Genomic DNA, 25279 nt, shown 5'->3' on the forward strand with positions numbered 1-25279 from the left:
TATCAATAATTAATACATAATTGACTGATGAAGAATCTACTTCCATTTCCAACAGATGATGGTTATTAACAGGACCAGGATACTTTTCATCCCATTGTAAACAAGGTTTAGCACCATTCTCTCATTCTTTAGGTTAATTACATGGAAAGAATCAACCCCTCCAGCCAGTACAGGCACAAAAGCTTCAGTATGCTTTCCAACGGCTATTCCTATAGCCGCTCCACCCCACCCCCAAAATGTTTTGTCCTTCATAAGCTGTTTATAAATGACTCCAGTTCAGACGAAACTTTTTTTTTTTTCCTGTTGTAAATCTCCATTAGAAAAGTAGATGGCCAGTTGGAATGAGAGGGACTTTAGACTGAGCTAGAGAAAAGAGATTTTTGCAATGGGAACACAATCAGGGTGATTTCCCCCTCTTTCTCTTAGACGATCTGGTACATAAAGCCTCCACAGATGAAACTGATGGGCAATTGGAGCTTTATGAATCAGAAAATAGCTCTGATTCCGGACAGCATAGAGTAACATGATGAGAGCCCCACGGTAAAGATTTTCAAAAGTAGAGGAGAGAAACAGATTCATTTGCCAGTTTTCTACATTTCTCAAAGCAAATGACATGGTGGAGATCGTGTATCATTCTTACAAATTGGCAGGCTTTTAGTTCTCCAGCTTAACTTTTCTCTGCTTGTCTCTACCTGATACTGCTGTTCATCGAACTACTCCAAGGACATTTCTGCCTGCAACCAAGCTGGGTAGGACCTCATGAACTCTTGGGTTTCTTCCCTCCATCTCTATGATGTAAGTGGGGTCTTCTAATTCATCTTTTATAATCAGGGCACCCAGAGACTTTAGTTAATAGATCTGAGATTTAATTTTCTCAGGGTGAAGACCATGATTTGGGTTAATCATCTATTCTGGTTCTATAGTACCATTCCTGTGCGTGGCACCACAAAAATAATAATAGTGAAGATAATATTAATAGATGCATCTCTCTAGATTAAACAAGACAGTTATTGAATGTTTAATTAAAAGCAAAGTGATAATAAGGGCATATTTTTGGAGATTCAATCAAGTTGTGACACATACACAATCTACCAAATAAGCCATCACAAGATAATTAAAAATTTTAAATAATTAGCTATTGTAATAAGTGCATAGTTAAGCTGATTTAATATTATCTGATTCCCTAAGGATATATTTTCATAAAAGATGGACTGGAATAATAGCATTAGAGATAGTATCATTTTCATTTATAAATGGTGCAAGTATGAAAAAAAAGTAGCGCACTCCTCTGAAGATGTCAAATATTTAATTCTTAAAATCTTCACTAAAATGCCATTGTGGAATTTGAAATGGCACTAAGTTTTGGGTTTAGGGGCAAAGAGTTTAAAAAACATCTGGAGATGCTGAAATAACCTGCATTCATTTATGTTATTTAGGTTGTAAAATCATATTCAATCTTGACCCACTCAGGAAATCTAACATAAACGTCCTGCTGATTTTGACAGTCATACAGCAAAAACACCCTCTAATGAGCATTTAATAGTCACCAAAAGTTTTGCATTAAGTACAAAGCCCTTTTGATTACTTATTCCACTAATTTAAAGTAAATGCTTTTACAGATGGCATATGTTAGACCGCAGAACGTGTGCTGCATTCATATGCAGTCACTGAAAATAGATTCCAGCTTTAGTAGAAAGAGTGTAGCAGAAAGATCAAACGTGAAACACTGAGTAAACACTTACCACTGATGTATTTTCTGTAAATCTCTTCCTAAATACTTACCCAGTTAGAGAGTACCATGCTTGGGGTCTGAGCAGCAATTGAGAAATACCTTGGCAAATTAACACCTACAACAAAATGATCTAGACAAAGAAATTGGGCTCTTCACTCTACCTCTCATCTTTCTAAGAGTAGAAGCATATAGTATTTCAGTCCCCTTCAGACTGTATTATATTACATACATGAAAAATGCCATGAAATGCTTTCAGATGGTAGAGGTGATCAGGAAAACAACAAGGACATATTACAAAGAAATACATACAGCAGAGAAAAGCAAAAGAAAGCCAAAGATTGCCTTGCATGCATGCATGCTCAGTCTCTCAATCATGTCCAACACTTTCGCGACCCTATGGATGACAGTCTGCCTTACAAACGCATAAATGAATGACTATAAAGAAAAGACTGATAAATGAATAATGTCCTGGCTTTAGTTAACAGAGTTATCATTGCTATCATTACTATTATTGTGCTCTGTGCTAAGTCACCTCAGTCATGTCCGAGTCTTTGTGACCCCATGGACCATAGCCCACCAGGCTCCTCTGTCCGTGGCATTTTCCCAGCAAGAATACTGGAGTGAGTTGCCATGTCCTCCTCAAGGGGATCTTCCAGACCCAGGGATGGAACTCGCATCTCCTGCATTGCATGTAGATTCTTTACCACTGAGTACAATATAAACAATACACTATGTTACTATGCAACTGAATTTCATCTATACATAAGAAAGTTCATACAACCAGAAACTATGAAATGAACTCAATTTTACTGATGCCTAAATAACATTATTTTTTCAGTGCTTTGAGAAATACATGAGCTGGCCCATGGGAGACAGTGTACTAGTTTGGTGAATCTCAAATGACTCCTGTTTACACAAAAGCTGTGTGGACATAAGAGTTGGGCCATAAAGAAGGCTGAGTACCAAAGAATTGATGCCTTTGAACTGTGGTGTTGGAGAAGACTCTTGAGAGTCCCTTAGACAGCAAGGAGATCCAACCAGTCCATCCTAGAGGATATCAACCCTGAATATTCATTGGAAGGACTGATGCTGAAGATGAAGCTCCAATACTTTGGCCAACTGATATGAAGAACTGACTCATTTGGAAAAGACCCTGATGCTGGGAAAGATTGAAGGCAGGAGGAGAAGAGGGGAGCAGAGGATGAGGTGGTTGGATGACATCACTGACTCAATGGATATGAATCGAAACAAACTCTGGGAGAGAGTATAGGACAGGGAAACATGGCGTGCTATAGTCCATGGGGTCAAAAAGACTCAGACATAACTTACTGACTGAACAAGAACAGCACAGAGTTCAGTTCAGTTCAGTTCAGTCGCTCAGTTTTGTCTGACTCTTTGCGACCCCGTGGACTGCAGCACGCCAGGCTTCCTTGTCCATCACCAACTCCCAGAGTTTACTCAAACTCAAGTCCATTGAGTCGGTGATGCCATCCAACCATTTCATCCTCTGTCGTCCCCTTCTCCTCCTGCCTTCAATCTTTCCCAGCATCAGGGTCTTTTCCAATGAATCAGTTCTTTGCATCAGGTGGCCAAAGTATTGGAGTTTCAGCTTTAGCATTAATTCTTGTTGTGACTGAACAACAATGACACGAAAGCTGAGACCATATCCTACACCTGTTAATACTCAAGGAGCTTCTGCTTAGGAATAGAGAACACTAGCCCTTCTGATATGCTAGTGACACTGATTTTTAAGTCTAATCTTTCACAAGTATTACTGGAACTTCAGAAATTAAGAAAGCTCTATTAGAGAAGGAGTCCCAGCAATTAGTTTCACATCGGTGTGACTGTGGACATTGAGGGGTATAATAAATTTATTTGAAAAGTTTCTCATAAGTTTTTAGTTTACTCAAAGAAATGTGCTTAAATCTCATACCTACAAAAATGCAGTCTGAAAGTCATATCATAATGCAGATATGTCAGGGTTTGTCAGCCTTGGCACCACTGCGTTTTGGGCAGGATGAGTCCTTGATGTAGAGGGCTGGTCTGTCCCTTGTAGCATGTTGGCCAGCATCCCTGACTTCTACCTACTGAATGACAGTAGCATCCTCTGCCCTCGCTTGGGACCATCAAAGATGTCTCTGAAACGTGCCAAATAGCTCCTGGGGTACAAAGCATCCCCCAGTTGAAAACTAGTGAGATGGATGAATCTGGTTGAAATATTGGGCTAATCAATGAACTAAGGATATATTATTAATAGATATGAGGATCTAAAACACATTTGAAATCCTGATAATTTGCCATGCTACTTAATTTGACCTTAAAATTTTCCGGTCCATTCTAAAATCCCAAGTCTTTATTATTGCATTTAACATGCATCCTAGTAGAAATATCCTAGGAGGATTTCTAAGATTTTTTTCAGTACCCTCTCACAGCAAGGAACTTAATTTTTAAAAGTCTTTGAGAATTTGAAGATTAGAATGAAACAGGCAGGAAACTGACAAAAAACCTTCTCATATGACAAGTTGAAAGAATTGGAATGATTATTCCTTAAGTGGCATTTGAACATATTAGCTGCTATAAATATTTAAAACAATACTATTATGAGAAAATGGATTATAGTAATCCAGGTCAAAATATTTATTAAGCACCTATGCTGTGCCAAGTAATTTGGTTGTGTTCTGGAACTCATTAAATAACTAATGTACTCTGTGATTTGATGTGGCCGTAATTAAGACAAATATAAACAGCATTTTTTTTTCTGTTTATTAAGAGACAGGTGATTACATATAAGTATAAAGAATGAACAAATAAATGTCCACAAAGATCCATATTTGAAAACATTTATACCTAATACAAGATGTTTCTTTACAAAAAATAGGCATATTTTTTTCTTCTGGTACAAACACAATTAATTAATAAAATAGGTGCTCAACAGTATGTTTTTTAATTTTTAAATGTATTTATTTATTTGATGTGGTGCACACATGTAGGACCATAGTTCCCTGAACAGGAATCAAACCTGTGCTCCCAGTAGTGGAAAGGCAGAGGCCTAATCACTGGACTCCTTGGAAGAAAAGTTATGACCAAACTAGACAGCATATTAAAAAGCAGAGACACTACTTTGGCAACAAAGGTCCACCTAGTCAAAGCTATGGTTTTTCCAGTAGTCACATATGGATGTGAGAGTTGGACTATAAATAAAGCTGAGTGCCGAAGAATTGATGCTTTTAAACTGTGGTGTTGGAGAAGACTCTTGAGAGCCCCTTGGGCAGCAAAGAGATCCAACCAGTCCATCCTGAAGGAAATCAGTCCTGAATGTTCATTGGAAGGACTGATGCTGAAGCTGAGACTCCAATATTCTGGCCACCTGATGCGAAGAGCTGACTCACTGGAAAAGTCCCTGATGCTGGAAAAGATTGAAGGCGGGAGGAGAAGGGGATGACAGAGGGTGAGATGGTTGGATGGCATCACCAACTCGATAGACATGAGATTGAGTAAGCTCTGGGAGTTGGTGATGGACAGGGAATCCTGGCGTGCTGCAGTCCATGGGGTCACAAAGAGTGGGACACGGCTGAGTGACTGGACTGAATCACTGGACTGCCAGGGAATTCCCAGCAATATTTTTTTTCAAAAATGTGCCTAATGTAACTTACTCTCTATATTCAATTTTAGTTACCAATATTTATTTCAACACACCTAAAAGATAGGATGAAACTGGAATCAGTGCTAGTTTTGTCCATGGGGTTATCACAATGCTGACACTCTATTTCTTCTCTCAAAAGTTAGAAGTTTAAATGCACACACACACATACACATAAGTTTTACCCTGAAATATTCAGTGTAGTAGCAAGTTTCCCTAGCAGTTCTTTATTTTCAGTTTTTAGTAAATAAATATAAATAATGACTAAAGCCTGAGAAGACAGGAGTTAAATAATTCCATTGACAAAGAGTAAGAACACTTCGAGGATTAATTTTATGGAAACTTTGAGTCTTTATCTATTTGTTCATATCCATTAATATTCTTCACTGCAAAAACTCTGAAATCAAGGTTCCAATATGTGTCTGGTTCCACACATGACACACTTGCTTACATGGAGAAGTCACACTTATTGATACAGTACTTCTCCAAGAAAGAATCTAATTCATGCCATCAACTCTTCTGGGAAGTGTTCACCCAGACTCCAGGCAAACCTGCCCTTTCTAATCTATTGCACTTGCCATCTGTACTACAGTGTTTTGATGAAGTGCCCTCATGTGATTATAAGAAAACAAAATTCTTTCAGAGGTAAATTGCATGTAATATAAAATGATATATAGCTATTACACAATAAATGAAAGCAATACCATGAGATCTTAAGAAAAACTCCAAGTATTTATATACTTTAGTGACCAGCCACATATGATATGTAATATTCCTTAGATAGAAGAGATTCAGAGCAGTTGTTTAGACCTTCTTTCTACTAAGTACAATTCTAATTAAACTCCAGTGGTAAAATAATAAACTATGACTGATTAATTTGGCCAAAAGTTATGGTTGAATTGGTTCTATCTGACCCCTGATTTAACACATTGGCCCCATCTACTAGAATAGACAAAGAATAATAGAATTAGAAAATGTTTATTACTTCAGTCATTTTGAAAATTTTCTTCAAATTTTTTATCTTAATGTATATATATGACAATTCTAAATTTGTTTATTAGATGAGACTAATATTTCTGGTTCTTCATCATGTAGACATTGATTATTTATACCTCATCAGTTAAAATCAAGCTATGTTTTATTTATTAGTTTTTTAATGTACTTTAATTCTTTCTCTCTACTAATGTTTTAAAAGATGATATTATCAAAACTACTACTCAAAGTAAAAGGTTAATCCTTAATGTAAAAATTGGGAAAAGAAAATTCAGGTTAAAAAAAAAGAAAAAAAAAAGAAAATTCAGAATAAGAAATTTGTAGAAAGTCACAAATTAACCATAAAGCTTAATTCTTACTCTCCTATAAGAACAAACACATAGTTCTTATTGTCTATTGTCTTTCTATGGAAAGCAAACTAACCCAGAAGCAAGAAGCTTCTGCTTGACCTTGAACTTAAGGAGTAGTTGGCTTTGAATCTCTTTTTATATAAAATGTACTGAACAAGTAAGTGATAATATCATTGCACTGTTTCAAATTCTCATGAATTTTACAAACCCCTATTGCTGTTGTAACAAGTTGCCACAAACTTAGTGACGATTAGAAATATATTATTAGAAATACATTATTTCATAATTCTAGAGGTCAGATGTCTGCAATGAGTTCACTAGGATTCAATCAAGGGGTCAGCAGGCCTGTGTTCCTTTCTGGAGGCTGCAGGGAGGAATCCATATGCCTCATACTTTTCCAGTTTCCAGGGCCAACCACATTCCTTGGCTCATAGTCCTCCCATCTTCACAGCTGTCAACATCACATCAAATTCTTACATTGCATCACTCTGACCTGTCTCCCCTCCCTTTTTCCTTTATAAGAACCCTTGTGATTATATTGGGTCAACACGAATCATCCCCATATCAAGATCATCTTCTCATCTCAAGGCCAATCCATTAGCAACATTAATTTCCATGTAACACAATGTATTCACAATTTCTGGGGAGAAACATGGGTGTCTTTGTGGAGTGAGGGGCCTTGTTCTGACAACCACACCCTGTATCTGGTATCAGGCATCTGGGAAAACGCAAGCATTCTAAATCTTTGTGTGTGTTGGGGAGACAGGATTGAGATGAGGGTGTGAGGTGTGACATGTGTTAGCTCTTTATATGCCTTAGAGTATCCTAAAGAGAGTTTGCACATACCCTAGACTAGTAGTTCTCAATCACAGAGTACTTACAATGGAACGTCTGGACTGAGTGAATCTGAAGAAGAGAAAAATGTACGCTTATGTCTAGCTAGTACTGAATAGCTTCCAAATCAGGTGTGCATAAAATGTATTATTAAAATATAAACACTTAGGAAGGTTAAAGGTGAGTGAGTGAGTGAGTGAAGTGCTGTGAATAGCAGATATCAGCCAGGTTCCTCTGTCTTTAGTAAACCAGGGATTATGTTTCTAAGCTTCATAAAGCCCAGTCTGTGTCATCCATTGATAAGGAATAGGCATGGATGTTGCAATCTGGCCTATGTGAAGTTTACTAGGGGGAAGATACAACACAGTTTTGGGGGTGGGTGGGGGCGCAGTTTGGAAAAGAGTCTTGAGTATTTCTCCCAAATACAGGAATTCCCTTGTGATGTCTCAGTGACAGTGAAAGGTAGATAACTCAGGGCTAAGATCACCCTAGAAACCTAAAATTAAATGTTTCAGTGTATTAATTGAACAGAACACTTTGGTATCTAATTATATAAACACAGTAAAGCTCTAAGCAGAAACAAAGGGAACTTGCTAATTGAAAGGGAAAGGGTGCATTGAGACAAATTCTTGAATGCACAGGACACATGTAGTATTGGTTATCCTAAGTGTGAAGGTGTTAAGTCGCTCAGTCATGTCCGACTCTTTGTGACCCCATGGACTGTAGCCCGCCAGGCTCCTCTGTCCATGGGATTCTCCAGACAAGAATACTGGAGTGGGTTGCCGTTCCCTTCTCCAGGGATCTTTCCAACCCAGGGATTGAACTCAGGTCCCCTGCATTGCAGGCAGACTCTTTACTGTCTGAGCCACCAGGGAAGCCACTTGGCTATCCTAAGCCGTCTCCTAAATCATTATTGTTCTCATTTCATCCTGTGTTAGCTCTAAGTTAATACAAAACCTTGAGTCCTGCATTATCACTCCACGAGCTACCCTCTAGGTCAGCACAGCATAAACACCATACTCTGTATCACCCACTAGTCAGAGCATCACTCCCCATCTCATCCATATGCTCAACACTCTCCTTCCAAGGTAACGCCTTCTTTGAACGCTCCAGCCAACCTCCTGCTCAGACACCTTCAAAGAGTTTCCATTTACTACAGGATCAAGTCCAAAATCCTTGGCTTTGGCATTAAATGCACAACATAGCTTGCCCAAACCTACCTTTATAGGTATAGACTTTTAAAACTCCAAGATAATCAGACCTAAACCTCTCATTTCATAGAGGAAGAAAACAAAGCTCAAAAAGATTAAGGACCTTGACCAAGGTCGTGCTACTAGTGACAGGTAAAGAATAGAAACCAAGATTGTCAGAATCCCAGGCTGTTCCACCACAAATTCCCAACAGTGTTTTCTATTAACCCCAGTGTTGTGTTAGCCTTGGTCTCAAATGCTTTTAAATATGACATATGCATGCCTATGGCTGATTCATGTTGCTGTTTGGCAGAAACCAACAGAATTCTGTTAAGCAATTATCCTTCAGTTAAAAAAATAAATGAAAAAAAAAGAAAAGAAAAAAATGACACCTTCATGCTTTGCTATTGCATTATTGACAGTTGACTGGGACTTAACACTAATTTTTTTTAAAGAAAACAATATGGTTTTTACATTTAAGTTACCAATAAAAGTGCAAATTCTTTTTTTATTATTTTTACAATTTCCCCTTTCTAAATATTTTAGACTTTTTCAAGTTTTTGCTAAAATGAGCGATTTATTTTGACATTCTTTATTGAAATCAATCATTATATTTCCCACAACATATTTATACCCTGTCTTTTTATGCCTGCCCCTTTCTTCTTCCCCTTCTTCCTTTTATTATTATTTGTAATGTCTTTTTTTTTCCCATTTAGTCCCAAAGCTACTTTAGAAAAAAATTTCATATGGCTCATGAGAAATAATATAAGAAAGAGAATGAGATAAAAATACAGCATAAAAAGAAGTAAAAATAGAGATGGAGATGAAGTAATGCCAGGAATAGTACTAAGGATGCAAACAGTAGTGATCTACATGAGAATAGAAGTTGGAACACCAATTTGACTTTTAGATTTGCCTCAAGTAATGTGAAAAGAGAAGACATGTCAACGAATCAGTTTCTTATTTATAAAACTATTTGTGTATAAATTAATGAGATATCGCAATTGTTAGGAGAAATTACATATGTTCTGACTAATAAGATTATGGGAGCTCTTCCTAAAGAAAACATGATGCCATGCAGTAACTCTATTTTTGCAAACACGTACAGGTACCTTCTTACTAAATATTGTCATTGATTTTAATGGATAAACACATAGCAAAAAAAAAAAAGAAAGACATTAAACAAGGATTTCTGGTTCTAGCTTGAATAAGGAGAGGAGAGCTCATTTTCAAACTTAAAATATGAAAAAACATCTAGACAAACTCCAATTCAAGACTTCCCTAGAAACCATCAGAAAACTGAGGTTGCAGAGTAAACATCCAACTTGGTACCCAAAAAGAGAGTGGACAGTGCAGGAAAAAAAGAGGACCAGAGAGTTTGAGGGATGGACGCCCCTTAAAAAGCCACTTAAGAGTCATATAAGCTGGTAAGAAGTTTCAGCTAGACATTTTTGACAAATAACTAAAAGGAAGTATAGATTAGAAAGAGAATTAAAGCACCTGGGGCTGTAACATGGAAGTTTCATGCCGTTCTGCAAGTTTTTCTTCCAAAAACCACAGCAAGTATACACAGTTGAAGACAACCCTGAGAAAGCTTCAGCCAAGGCTAAAATTCACACAAAGCCTTCCTTCCTATCTTCCTATGAGACAAATGCCTTAATCTTCCGGGGGAAGGAGGGAGAGGAGGCGAAGGTGAGGGACAGGGAAGAGAAGGAAGAGGGAGGACACAGGAGGAGGGCAACAGCAGCTGAGCCCTGTGGCCTGAGGGCGGGAGCTGATGGGAAGAAGCCAACAAAGGTGCAAACAGAAAGCTCGGAGCCAAGGGAGGGGCAGAAGTGCCTGCTAGGCTGGACATTCCTTGAGAAAGATAATGCCTTTCTGATCTTGTTTCACGTGGAAGGCTGAGCCTAGACATAGTTCAACTACTTCCCCAAGGGAGGAGGAACACTTCTAAGAGCCATACCCCCATGACACAGATTTGCTACACCTACCTAAGACCAACACTTGATCAGAACACTACAAAATGCATACCCTGCCTTGCCCTCTAGCACCACACTAACAAGCACTGGGGAGAAGTAAATTGGAATAGATTTAGGAATGCTGCAAGAGACAAATTCTCTGGCACGTAAAGCAAAAGGCAGATGAAAAACTGATAAGAAGCATATCCAGCTTTCAACAACATTATTTGGGACATAATAGACAAGGTGTGAAAAAGCACAGTCTGAAGGTACAAAGCAATCATGCAAGTTCAAGATACAACACAAACGTTGAAGCTATCGAACATATAATGAAAAAGAAATATAATAATAGGTTAAGAGCTCTAATTTGTAAAGGTAGACAAAACACAAGGTCAGTGAGGCAATTTCAGTAAAGAAATTGAAATTATACAACAGAATCAAATGGATATATCATAATAGGAAACAGACATACTTCATAAGTGGAAGAGAAATACAGACTGTCACAAACAAAACTGAGATGATTCACTGTCAGAATCTACTCTATAATAAATATTATTAAATGACATTCTTCAAGCAGCCGAAATGACATCAGAAAACTTGACCTGTTCAAAGAAATAGAGCATCAAATGAGAATAAAGGTGAAATATATTTTCTTATTTTTTATTGCTCTAAAAAGTAACTTCTCTTCAAGGCAAATTTACATCAATGTATTGTTTTCATAGTATATGTAAAACTGAAATAAATGACAGATGTGGCACAGGGGTGAGAGACAGGAATTGGGAATACACCACTTTAAGACTCTTAATACTGCATGTGAAAGTATATAACATCATTTGAATTTAGAATGAGATTTTTAAAAAATGTATATTGTACAGCATGGATAACCACTAAAGTAGATTTGTAAAAATAAGTATTAAAATTAGTCAACAGAGAAGATGAAATCAGAATTATTAAAAAACAAACAAACAAACAAACAAAAAATAAACTCAAGACCAGGGAAGGCAAAATGAAGAAGGAAAAAAATAAAGAACAAATTAAAAAAAAAAATAGAAAACAGTTATCAAAAAGGTATAATTTATGACAGAGGATGAGGTGGTTGGATGGTATCACTGACTCAATGAACATGAGACTGAGCAAACTCCAGGAGAAGGACAGGGAAGCCTGGAGTGCTGCAGTCCGTGGGGTCACAAAGAGTCGGACATGACTTAGTGACTGAACAACAACAGCAAACAATATTGATAATCACATTAAATATTGTTTGTCTAAGCACATTAATTAAAGTTCAGAGATGGTGAGATTAAAATAGCTGTAACCCACTCCAGTATTCTTGCCTGGATAATCCCACAGACAGTGGAGCTTGACAGGCTATAGTCCATGGGGTTGCAAAGAGTCAGACAGGACTGAGTGATTAACAACAAGAAGAAGAAGACAAATTAATCAAATCTGACACAATATTCACAAGCAATTGGATAAAAATTTGACACTGTTAAATGGCTGTTTTTGATTTTTATGTGAGATTTAGACTCTGTGCATGGATGAACTTTTAAAACATAGTTTTGGTCACATCACATTGTTCATCTTGTCACTGATAAACTATAAAAATTTTAACTGAAACAAAAATTTCAGTTATATTTCCTCTTTTTAATTGATTTTTTCATATTTGCTATTATATGATATATACAAAGATGATATATGTAAAAACTTTTAAAGTTAATCTTCAAAAAAAGCATATCCATTGTGTCTACTTTCTCACATTTATGGAAGAGTATCAATACACTTGCAAGTACCCTACTATGCTGATTCTTCAATGCTGATGATTTTTACTGACAGTTACAGCTAAAAACGGATGGTAGCTCAGATGGTAAAGAATCCACCTGCAATGCGGGAGACCTGGGTTCGATTCCTGGGTTGGGAAGATCCCCTGGAGGAGGTCATTGCCACCCACTCCACTCTTCTTACGTGGAGAATCCCATGGACAGAGGAGTCTGGCAGGCTACAATCCATAGGGTCACAAAGAGTCGGACACGATTAAGTGACTAAACACACAGCTAAAATTATTATGACATGGTTCTGTTGAGCATAGAACCATTAAAAATTAAAGTTTAAGTTACATGAAATAGTTGAATATACACTACAAATTCAAGCACATTCTTCTATAATAAGTTAGCTAGCAAGTTTATATTCAACTTCTTAGAGACACAAGTGTTTGGTAAAATTCTCCTTAAATTGGTTTCCCTGTCTTTTTCTTTGACATTATTAGGTAAATTTGCCTTCAACAAACACACTGTCCAAAGTACGGAGCAGGTTGGTCACACTTTCCAAACTGAAGAACTTCTATTAATATTAGAATGATACAATGAGAAGCAGAATTTTCAAACCTCAATCTTTGAAGGCAAAAATGTGCAGAACTAAAGTTGAACTCAATAGTTTTGATGACCACTCTCCTATGTTTAAATCATCATTTGGTCATTATCAAATTGTCCTTGTAAAGTTTTGCAAATTGATTACTGTATTTTCATGGATATACGAAATGCATGTAATGACTAATTCATTGGTCTTCTGTTATTTTCTTGAGTAGATTTCTTTGCGAAGCAAACACAATGTTAGGTACAAGTAATAAATGAAAATGAACCATATATCGGTCCTTTTTTTTCCTACACAAGAGCTGTATAGTAGAAGAAAAATCTCTGAATAAAACTAGGATATAACTACTCTACAAAGAAGCATACAATAAGTGCCAAATGTTCTTTCTGTGTTGGACAAAAGGGGGAAATACTGCGTTTGCCTCAGATAATCTTACTCTGGAGGATTTTTATTCATCCTGCTCTGTGAAGAAATGTAGATAATGTCCAAAGAACCCTCAGTCTTTGGGCAAGTTATTAAGTGCCATTGTCATGATATACTTCTCTGTGTCCCCTATTACCTTTCTTTCTGTACCCTGGGCAATCAAATCAAGTCAGAATTGAAAGCTCCAATTCAGTTCTGTCAGTCTGTTCCATTGTATGGAGCCATTCGTACTGTGAATCAAAATTATAAGCATCTTGTAAATGACAGAAGGTTAAATGAATACACTCCCAATTACTGAGAAAATAACCCTCAGATAAGTAGAGAGAAGTAAGACAACTGGAAAAAACTTGCAATATTCCCATCAAAAACATATAGAACTAAGTATAAGTCACCATACTGAATAAGGCAGAGACTGTGAAACCTACCAGTACTTACCTTCTTGCTTTTATTTATCATTTGCTTTTTCCATCATTATTTTTAAGAAGGAAGGATGAAATTTGTATAGTTACCTATACGATTTTGTTTAACTCAACCAAAAAAGCATTTACTAAGCACCTAATAAATGTGGACTTCCTTGTGGTTCAGAATGTAAATAATCTGCCTGCCAATGCAGGAGATGCAGATTCGATCCCTGGGTTGGGAAGATCCTCTGGAAATGGGAATGGCAATCCACTCCAATATTCTTGCCCGGAGAATCCCATGGACAGAGGAGCCTGGCGGGCTACAGTCCATAGGGTCGCAAAGCGTCGGACATGACTGAGACTAACACTTTCACTTTCACTTAGTAAGTGTAACAAACTATGATGAGGCTATGGGGATGAACCGAGAGTTCCCCTGCTAAGTATTTCAGAGACTGAAAAGGAAAACAGATATAAAAATACATGACTCTTCTTGATCCCATGGACTGTAGCTCACCAGGCTCTTCTAACCATGGATTTCCCAGGCAACAATATTGGAGTGGGTTGCCATTTCCTTCCCCAGGGGATCTTCCTGACCCAGGGATTGAATCCAGGTCTCCTGCATTGCAGGGAGATTCTTAACTGCCTGAGCCACCAGGAAAAAAAAATATATACAAAGTAGCATGAGCTGTGTTCTAACAAAGACAAGACTAAGGTTCTAGGGAAATGTGAAAGACAACTTTGGGTCGCAGGATGTAAAACAAGGTTTTGGAGATGGTGATCTGACATTTGGTGGAGCAGTTGAAGTTGGTTAGACAAAATAGTTGGGGTGGTTTTCCTAGACAAGAGAGGCAGACCTCCCAAACATCACAGAAATGAAGGTAGGGCAAACCCAACGATCCCAAGTGATCTGGTATGAATTGAGTGAAGAACAAGTAACAAAATCGGCTGTGGAAAGAAGTGACCAGTTGCTCTACCATGAAAATGATTCTACACCATGAAAATAAGTTGTTCTAGCTTCCGAGGAACTGAGGAGTTGCGCCTAAGAGTTACAACACGAATGACATGTCCACAGCCACTATGAGCCCCGCTCCCTGGGCACAGAGGATGAGTTTGCCAGGTGACGGATGAGCGGCTACTGAAAGCCAGTCCTCATCCTGCTTGCCATCTGCATCCTCTATCTGGGGGCGCTTCAGCCTGGAGGATGGCACACATTTTTGCAATCTTTGGGCAAAAGGATGGCCTCTTTTGAAATGGGTTTAGAGATTAGGAGATTTGATCTTTGTAACAGCTCTGCGGTGAGAAAGAATTTTCTCTATTTTATAATTGAAACTACTGAAGCTCGAAGGACTCAGCACAGGAATGGTTAAGAACCAGAGCTTCAGGTTTGAAACAAGTAACTCTGGCTTGCTGGGGATCAGACCTCTAGCAGGTTACTTCACAGCTCTGCATCTCAATTCTACAATGCTTAAAATAGGGACCATAATACAACCTGTCACAAAGGGTTGCCATCGCTATTAATTTATCATTAATGAATGATGTTTTATTGGAGTATAATTGCTTTACAATGTTGTGTTCATTCCTGATGTACAATGAAGTGAATCAGCTATATGTACACATATATCCCCTTGCTCTCGCACCTTCCTCCATCCCCCTACCATCCCACCCCTCCAGGACATCACAGAGAACTGAGCTGAGCGCCCTGTGCTATACAGCAGGTTAATGTAATATGATTAACACAGAGTCTACAGCATCTTAGAAGTAAAAGTGTTAGTTGCTCAGTTATGTCTGACTGTTTGTGACCCCATGGACTGTAGCCCGCCAGGCACCTCTGTCTATGAAATTCTCCAGGCAAGAATACTGGAGTGGGTTGCCATTCCCTCCTCCAGGGGATCTTCCCGCCCCAGGGATCGAACCCAGGTGTCCTACATTGCAGGCAGATTCTTTACCATCTGAGCCACCAGGGAAGCCAGAGCATCTTAGCTACTCAATAAATATTAAGTACTCTGTTGACCCAAAGCAATTAACTAATAAGAGATAGACTGAGAAACCCAACCACTCTTGGTTAATTAAGTTTGTCCATCTAGATACAAGTTTTGGATATTTAAATTTTATGAACATGATGCTTCATGTTTCTCATCTTTGGGCACGTCATCCCTTCTGCTTGGCATGATGAAATCCATGTCTACCTGGAAACTACTACTGACATATGAGAAGAACATAAGGGCCTTATCTCTAGGAATCCAGGCTCCTCTTCCTTGGGTAGATGATAACTGTGGCATATCAACAACTGCAAATGTTTATTGGATGAGTGAATATAACATACAAAGTAAAAATGAATCACGTCCCAAAGCGAAAGGATTCATTTTAAAATGTGATACATGCTATCTTAGGAAGAGATAAAGGCAAAGGATATTTTACAAAGAAAGTTGTCAACACATAAATGGGGCCTGTGATATAAAGTAACTGAAGATAAATGCACAGATGTGTAACAGCTAAAACGGTCATTTAGAAGATGATGCAAATATTCATGCCATTTACATAACTTCTGTGATTCAGTCAATATATGAGAATATGACAAGGTTTTTCTAAAGTTTTGCCTTGTCATCAATATCAGAAGCTAAACTATCTGATAGGTTTTATCCATCTTTCTTTGTCTCAAATATGATATAATATGTTAGATGTTCTTGTATTAGAATTTCTACAATTTCTTAAATATCAAAAAGTATCAAATAATGTATCCCACTAACAATGTTTCTTTGTGTTAAGGTATTTTTCCTCATAAGCATTGCTAGCAACTGAACAATTTTAAATATATTAAATAACACTTTATTCTGCTCATTCAACACATTTGTTATTTATTTCCATTTATATTATTTCAGGCACCTAAAATATTAACAAATACAGTAGCAATTTAAACAGTTTTAAGGTAAGGAAAACCATCATTCCCCATAACTTGGGTTTCCTGAGATAAATGGTATGAAAGTTACATCAGATGAATTTCTGAACCATAATACTTATGGTTATACTCATATGACAGATGTAATGTGAACTATTAATCTGACTGCATGGAATTTCTCTCCAATTACCAATCAGTAGTAATCTCAGCAAGTTCCAAGGGCATTCTAACCTTCCAAGACCACTGATGTGTTATATAATTGGTAATTCCATCTTTAATGCATTTCCAGCAGCACCTAGAATACTAGTGAACATCAATATTTTAAAAATGTTTTATTACATTGTTGACCTTGTTCCTTCAATGAAAGTTTAAGACTTGATAGTACAATTTCTAAAAATAAACATATATTAATTTTGATGTTTGTCTTTCCTTTCCATAATTTATTTCATATTTCCTGAAAAATAAAATTTCCTTATCAACAAATTTAGAAGCTCTTCAGCCTGATTCTCCCATATTCTCTCTCTCTCTGTACTTGATAATGACCTTCAGAGTCTCTTAGAGCAGAAATCCTAAGGGAGGCTTGCTTGAGGGAAATGGTATTATTTTGTTTTCCATTCTTGCTAAATCACAGCTTTTGAGCTCAGAACTGCAGGACATATCAATAAAAGAAAAGAGATTAGAGACGCTGAGGAGATAGAAGTGCAAACAGACAGATTCACAATGCTCTGGACAGGCGTTAACCCAGTCCTCTCAGCAGATCTAGCTGATGTACCAATGGTTTCGTCACTTCTGTACTTTATAAGTGTCAGATGACATGCCAGAAGTTGCACACATATATACACAAATTCTCTTTAATCCTTACAATAGCCTGACCTGCATTTATGAAATGAGGAGGGTATTACGAGCACAAGAGTGGCATTTGAAGAGCTCTGAATCAAATCCCAGACTATCTGATTCCAATCTCTCACTGCTCATACCAGGCACCCATTGATTCATAGCTGAGTTGTGTTTTAAGTTGAGATTAAGCTCAAAAGTCAGAGGTTAAGTGAAAATTACTAGAATTGAAAATCGTCATTTAAATCTCCTCAAATCATCTTGTAATCTCCAGGACCTGGGAACTTGGCATCTCAATTTGCAAAAATAACCATATTTAGTTTTCTTAGCATTTTCTCTGTTCCGTGGACAGAGGAAATAACAAGCAGGTAACCTGGAAAGGGGCAGAGACATGTGCACCTTTGTCTCCCACCCTCTGTTACTCTTCCGGGCACTAGCTGATTCTTTTCCCCTTCATCACAGGGAGAGGTTTATCTTAACTCTTGGGACTTTCTTGGCTGTCCAGTGGTTAAGACTTTGCTTTCCAATGCAGGGGGTACGGGTTCAATCCCTGGTCGGGGAGCTAAAATCCCACATGCCTTGTGGCCAAAAAACCAAAACATAAAACAGAAATGATATTGTAAGAAATTCAATAAAGACTTTAAAAAGGTCCACATAAATATGTGTATACATTAAAAAAAAAAAAACAACTTGCTGATCTATTGACTGAGACACAATTAAGAGGTCTAAGTCTGTCACACTATTGTTATAGTTACTTTGTGAGCATACAAGTGAAGAATCTGCACAAGTCATTTTAAGCTCTTAATCCCCAAATTGGGCTTCCCAGGTGATCCTAGTCATAAAGAATGTGCCTGCCAATGCAGGAGGCACAGGTTCAATGCCTGAGTCGGGAAGATCCCCTGGAGGAGGAACTGGCACCCTGCTCCAGTGTTCTTGTCTGGAGAATCCCATGGACAGAAGAGCCTGGCGGGTGAGAGTACATGGGGTTGCAAAGAGTCGAACATAACAGCGCACGCGCACACACACACACACACAATCCCCAAATTACTCCTGATATTTCTATGTTTGTTATTTCACCAATGACAATCACAGGACACTTCTCTTTGCTGGTTTGCCATCCTAAAACTATTTCTTTAGTCAAAATCCTACTCTTTAAGTGAAAAAGAAAGCAAAACAGCAGATTCATAATTTAATCCATTGTCAATCTACCTTGCTGCCAAATTAAATAAAAATAAATACTATTAAAATAAAAGTTATTTTCTTTCCCCACATGTCCACATGTCTTAGACGCCATAATGCTTGGTTAGCTTTTAAAAATAAGTACCATTTTTTTTCCTCTAGTAGTTTCATATTTTTACCATATTGTTTAAATATTCTTTCTTCAGAAATTTGTAGTGATAAAATCCAATCTTCATCTTTTAATTCTTATTTGTAAGGTATATTATTGTTTTTCAGTCTCTAAGTCATGTCTGACTCTTTGCAACCCCATGCACTGCTGCACTCCAGGCTCCTCTGCCCTTCACCATCTCCTGGAGCTGTTCAAATTCTTGTCTGTTGAGTCGGTGATGTTGTCTAATCATCTCATCCTCTGCTGCCCCCTTCTCCTTTTGCCTTCAATCTTTCTCAGCATCAGGGACTTTTCCCATGAAAAATTGCCCTATAGAAATTAGGTTTCACTTATCTGTTGCTTCATAAGAAATTATCCGCAAATCTGTTTAAAAAGTGGTCATCATGTTGAAATATATATATATCACATGAACACAATGTACATCTTAAAACTATGCAATGTTGTAGATTGATCACTTCTCAGTAAAGCTGGAAAAAATATCATTTTATTTGCTTCTGACTCTGAGACCAAGTACTCCTCAAGACTCAGCTTGGGAGTTCTGCTGCTTGGAGTGGTCTCTACTGGGTTCTCCACTGAGCAGCACTGAACTGCGGTTGGCCATGGGTGCAGGTTTTAAACTGGCCCAACTCCTTTGATGCAGTAGCTGCTGGCCATCTGCTGGGAGTTCAAGGGAGGCCACCAACAGGTGAGGGGGCCTGACCCACCCTCCACAGGCTGCCTGGGCTTCCTCGCAGCATGGCAGCCACCTTCCAAAGGGGAAGCACCTCCTGTACCTGAAAGCAGACACTGAGCATCTTCTAAAGCCAGCCTTGGGAGTAGCATCACTTCACTTTTGTGTTCTGTATATTCATTTGTTTTGTTTTTATTCCGCATTTAAGTGATCATATATAGTGTTTCTCATTCTCTGACTTATTTCACTAAATATAATACCCTCTAGGTCTCCCTAGTGGCTCAGATAGTAAAGAATCCACCTGCAATGCAGGAGACACGGTGTCTATCCCTGGGTTGGGAAGATGCCCTGGAGAAGGGAATGCTACCCACTCCAGTATTCTAGCCTGGAGAATTCCATAAGCAGAGGATCCTGGAAAGCTACAGTCCAGGGGGTCGCAAAGAGTTGGACACAACTGAGTGACTAACACACACTAATATTCTCCAGATTCAGCCATGTTGTTGCAAATGGTAGAATTTCATTAGTTTTATGGCTGAGTAGTATTCCCTTGGACTGCAAGGAGATCCAACCAATCCATCCTGAAGGAAATCAGTCCTAAATGTTCATTGGAAGGACAGATGTTGAAGCTGAAACTCCAATACTTTGGCCACCTGATGCAAAGAACTGACTCATTGGAAAAGACCCTGATGCTGGGAAAGATTGAGGGCAGGAGGAGAAGGGGACAACAGAGGATGAGATGGTTGGATGGCATCACCGACTCAATGGACATGAGGTTGAGTAAACTCCAGGAGTTGGTGATGGACAGGGAAGCCTGGCGTGCTGTAGTCCATGGGGTTGCAAAGAGTTGGACCGACTGAGCTACTGAACTGAACTGAGTATTCTACTGTAAGAGGTACAAAATACCAGTATAAAATAAACTGCAAGGATATATTCTATAGCACAGGAAATATAGCCAATATTTTATAATAACTTCAAATGGAGTATGATCTATACAAATTTGAATCATGATATTGTATAACTGAAACAAATGTAATATTGTAAGTCAACTAAATTTCATAAATAAATGTATAAATAAAAAGAAGGTTTTTTTTTTTTTTCTTCTGCCACACTTTGTTGGGCAAAGTGCAAAGGAAGTAAAAGGTGCATCCAAGAGAAGAAATATACACCCTTCTTGATAGATTTAAGGCTATCATGCAAAAGTCTTTAAGATGAGAAGTACTACAAATTCTCTGGCTTTCCAATGGTTAGGACTCCACACTTTCACTGTATGAGGAGGGCCCAGGTCAATATGTTGTTGGGAACTAAGTTCCCAAAAGCTGAATACCAAGTTAAAAAAAACAAAATATAGATGAGAAGATGGGAAGTAGGCTGTCTGCAACTTTGGAAATCCAATTTACCATAGCATCTTTGCTCAAATAACTCACTTAAATTCAAGAAAGGTAACCAAAAATTAAAGATACTTTTGCATAGTTTATTTTTTTTAATGGTACACAAACCCTGCTTCAGGAAATTCTTGAAATACCCGAAGTTTGAAGCAATTTGATCTCCATAGTTTTGCCATTTTGCCATCTTATCATGAGAACAATGAGAAATTACAGAAGTATTTTTACCACATTTAAATTTACAATTTGAAAAGATCACCAAGGTTCCTGGAAGAAGAATGAATTATGGTGAAATAAGTCAGAGAGGAGATGAGACTCAATTTGAAGGAGTTCTATTAAAAAACATAGTTCATGTGACAATCTGATGGTTTGTACTATGATCATTTGCATAGAGATGAAGATAAATGAGTACATTTTGAACAGTTTATTTAATTTTACAGCATGCCATTTTTTCATATTATAATATTTCTAAAGCTGTAATGCATCTTATAACTGATGGCTTATCAATTTAGCAACTTTATTTTTCCTTGGTGTTAACTTATGCTACAACACATGGCATCTTAGATGCAAAAATATACATGGTACTTTGAGTGGTACAAGGGAGAACAGATAATGTTTTTTGACCTGAATGACAGCCATGTTTGGTTATTTTCTCCAATTATGTATTTTTGAAATATTGGGTTGACCAAAAAGTTTGTTTGGTTAGTGAATACCTTGTTCAATAAAGTCCTTGGTGAAAATGAAAAATGTATGCTTTATTTTTACTTCAAATTGAATGAACTTTTTGGCTAACTCGATATTATAAAGAGAGGCAACTCAAATGTGTCATGTGAGTGATTGGCATACCTTATTTTTTAATTGGTCTAAAAAATATTTCCAGGATTTGACTTCAAATGACCAGAGATGATCATATAGAATTGGCATAATGCCTTTATTATTTTTTTATCCAGTTTGACTATTTTTGGTCCAAAGTTTGAAGAAATACATTAAATGTCCTTGATAGCAAAATGTTTTGTCCTATATAAGGTAAAGAATATTCACTGTGCTTTACTGTTCTTCTCAAAATACATCTTCAGGAGCAATCCACAGATAAGGACAGGTTTAAAGAGGTGTAAATGAGATCGAGGTACCATCACCAAACAGTACTTAGATCCTGACCATCTTCACCCCAAGACTTGCTAATCATCTGCTTTTTCACTTGTCACCACCTTTCCAGTTATCAAGCTCCCTTTTCACTAATAGTCTTTCTATAGATGATGTAACACAAGACAATTTAAACAGCTAAAATATCTTAATAGAAGGTTAGAAAATCTTACTCTCTCCAATATACAGTTGAGTTGTAGCTTGATGAATAATGATAAGCACATCTGTTGTGCAAGGAGTACCCCAAGGCTGGATACAGTCACCCTGCTTTTTTAACTTATACGCAGAGTACATCACGTCAGAGAGATATATGCTTAATTTTTTTTCATGGTAAATGGGATGGGTTTCCTCTCATAAGACCAATACCTTCTTGCTCTGTTATCCTATGATCAATGGCATTTGGCCTGTAGCTAGCTGGTGTTGGGGAACAGCTTAAATCCACGAATCGACGCGGACTAGCCAATCCATGCAGAAGCTGAAGCCATGATCATGGTCTCCTTAGCCCAACAGCTTGGTGAGCCCCACCATCTGATCACTGTTGTTTGCTCACCCAGCTGCAGAGATACTGCTACAAAGAAGGGCAAAGGCCCTGAACGTTAGAATCATGACTTCCATTTTTTGAAATGCTTCCATCTCAAATTATAGGACAGCACTGCAAAACATTTGACCGGTCAGGCTAAGCCACCAGGATAATGATAAGTCTGATCCCAGCCCTGTGGATACACTCAGAGATGGGTCAGGTCTGTCACCACACAGGGAGTTTGGCAGAACCAACCTCATGGCAGGTCTCACTGTAAACAGAGAACATTTTTATAGAATTTTATTATAGCTACAATGGAATCCTTTCCTTATTGTAAGCCAGCTGAATATAATAGTATTTATACATTTTGTGGACATTGCCATATTATTTTAGGCATTTTTTATCCAGAAGAATGAATAATAAGAAAGTCCATAGTAAAATTCTTTAAGAAATCAAACATATCCTGTTACTGCGTGTGCTTAGTTCCTCAGTCATGTTCAAATCTTTGTGACCCCCATGGACTGACAGCTGCAATTCTCCTCTGTCCACGGGATTTTCCAGGCAAGAATACTGGAACGGGTTGCCACTTCCTTCTCCAGGGGATCCTCCTGACCCATGGATCAAACCCGCATCTCCTATGTCTCCAGAATTGCACGTGTATTCTTTACCCACTGAGCCATTGAGGAAGTGTCATCCTGTCAATGTAATGTGTCATAATTGAATGCTGGATCTCATTAATATAAAAAAGGGATATCTGATTTAGTCTGAACATTCCTGAGTTGAGTAAAATATACATATATATATATATGTATGTATATATATGTGTGTGTATATATTTAATTCCTCATTAACTTGGGATATATAGATAGATTAAATCCAATATTTTATACTTGATTCTCTAATTTAAGATAGAATAATGTTCAGTTCAGTTCAGTTCAGTCGCTCAGTCATGTACAGCTTTTTCTGACCACATGGACTAAAGCATGCCAGGCTTCCCTGGCCATCACAAACTCCAAGAGCTTACTCAAACTCATGTCCATTGAGTCAGTGATGCCATCCAACCATCTCATCCTCTGTCATCCTCTTCTCCACCCACCTTCAATCTTTGCCAACTTCAGGGTCTTTTCCATTGAGTCAGTTCTTTGTATCAGGTGGCCAAAGTATTGGAGTTTCAGCTTCAGCATCAGTCCTTCCAATGAATATTCAGGACTGATTTCCTTTAGGATGGACTGGTTGGATCTCCTTGCAGTCCAAGGGACTCTCAAGAGTCTTCTCCAACACCATAGTTTGAAAGCATCAGTTCTTTGGTGCTCAGCTTTCTTTATAGTCCAACTCTCACATCCATACATGACTACTGGGAAAAACCATAGCTTTGACTAGATGGACCTTTATTGGCAAAGTAATGTCTCTGGTTTTTAATATGCTGTCTAGGTTGGTCATAACTTTCCTTCCAAGGAGTTCAGTTCAATCAGTCATGTCTGACTCTTTGCGACCCCATGAATTGCAGCACGCCTGGCCTCCCTGTCCATCACCAACTCCCAGAGTTTACCCAAACCCATGTCCATCGAGTCAGTGATGCCTTCCAACCATCTCATCCTCTGTCGTCCCCTTCTCCTCCTGTCCCCAATCCTTCCCATCATTAGGGTCTTTTCCAATGAGTCAACGCTTCTCATGAGGTGGCCAAAGTATTGGAGTTTCAGCTTCAACATCAGTCCTTACAATGAACACCCAGGACTGATCTCCTTTAGGATGGATTGATTGGATCTCCTTGCAGTCCAAGGGACTCTCAAGAGTCTTCTCCAACACCACAGTTCAAAAGCATCAATTCTGCGGCACTCAGCTTTCTTCACCATCCAACTCTCACATCCATACATGACCACTGGAAAAACCATAGCCTTGACTAGATGGACTTTTGTTGGCAAAGTAGTGTCTCTGCTTTTAAATGTGCTGTCTAGGTTGGCCATAACCTTCCTTCCAAGGAGTAAGCGTCTTTTAATTTCATGGCTGCAATCACCATCAGCAGTGATTTTGGAGCCAAAAAAAATAAAGTCTGACACTGTTTCTACTGTTTCCCCTTCTATTTCCCATGAAGTGATGGGACCAGATGCCATTATCTTACTTTTCTGACTGTTGAGCTTTAAGCCAACTTTTTCACTCTCCTCTTTCACTTTCATCAAAGGGCTCTTTAGTTCTTCTTCACTTTCTGCCATAAGGGTGGTGTCATCTGCATATCTGAGGTTATTGATATTTCTCCTGGCAAACTTGATTCCAGCTTGTGCTTCCTCCAGCCCAGTGTTTCTCATGATATACTATGCATATAAGTTAAATAAGCAGGGTGACCATATACAGCCTTGACATTCTCCTTTCCCGATTTGGAACCAGTCTGTTGTTCCATGTCCAGTTCCAACTGTTGCTTCTTGACCTGCATACAGGTTTCTCAGGAGCAGTTAAGTTGGTCTGGTATCCCCATCTCCTTAGGAATTTTCCACAGTTTGTGGTGATCCACACAGTCAAGCCACAATCACAGAAAACTAATCAAGCTGATCACATGGAATACAGCCTTGTCTAACTCACTGAAACTATGAGCCATGCCACGTAGGG

The sequence above is a fragment of the Giraffa tippelskirchi genome, chromosome 12 (assembly GCF_054371585.1).
Source record: "Giraffa tippelskirchi isolate mGirTip1 chromosome 12, T2T-mGirTip1v1.2.pri, whole genome shotgun sequence".
In the NCBI taxonomy this organism is placed as follows: domain Eukaryota; kingdom Metazoa; phylum Chordata; class Mammalia; order Artiodactyla; family Giraffidae; genus Giraffa; species Giraffa tippelskirchi.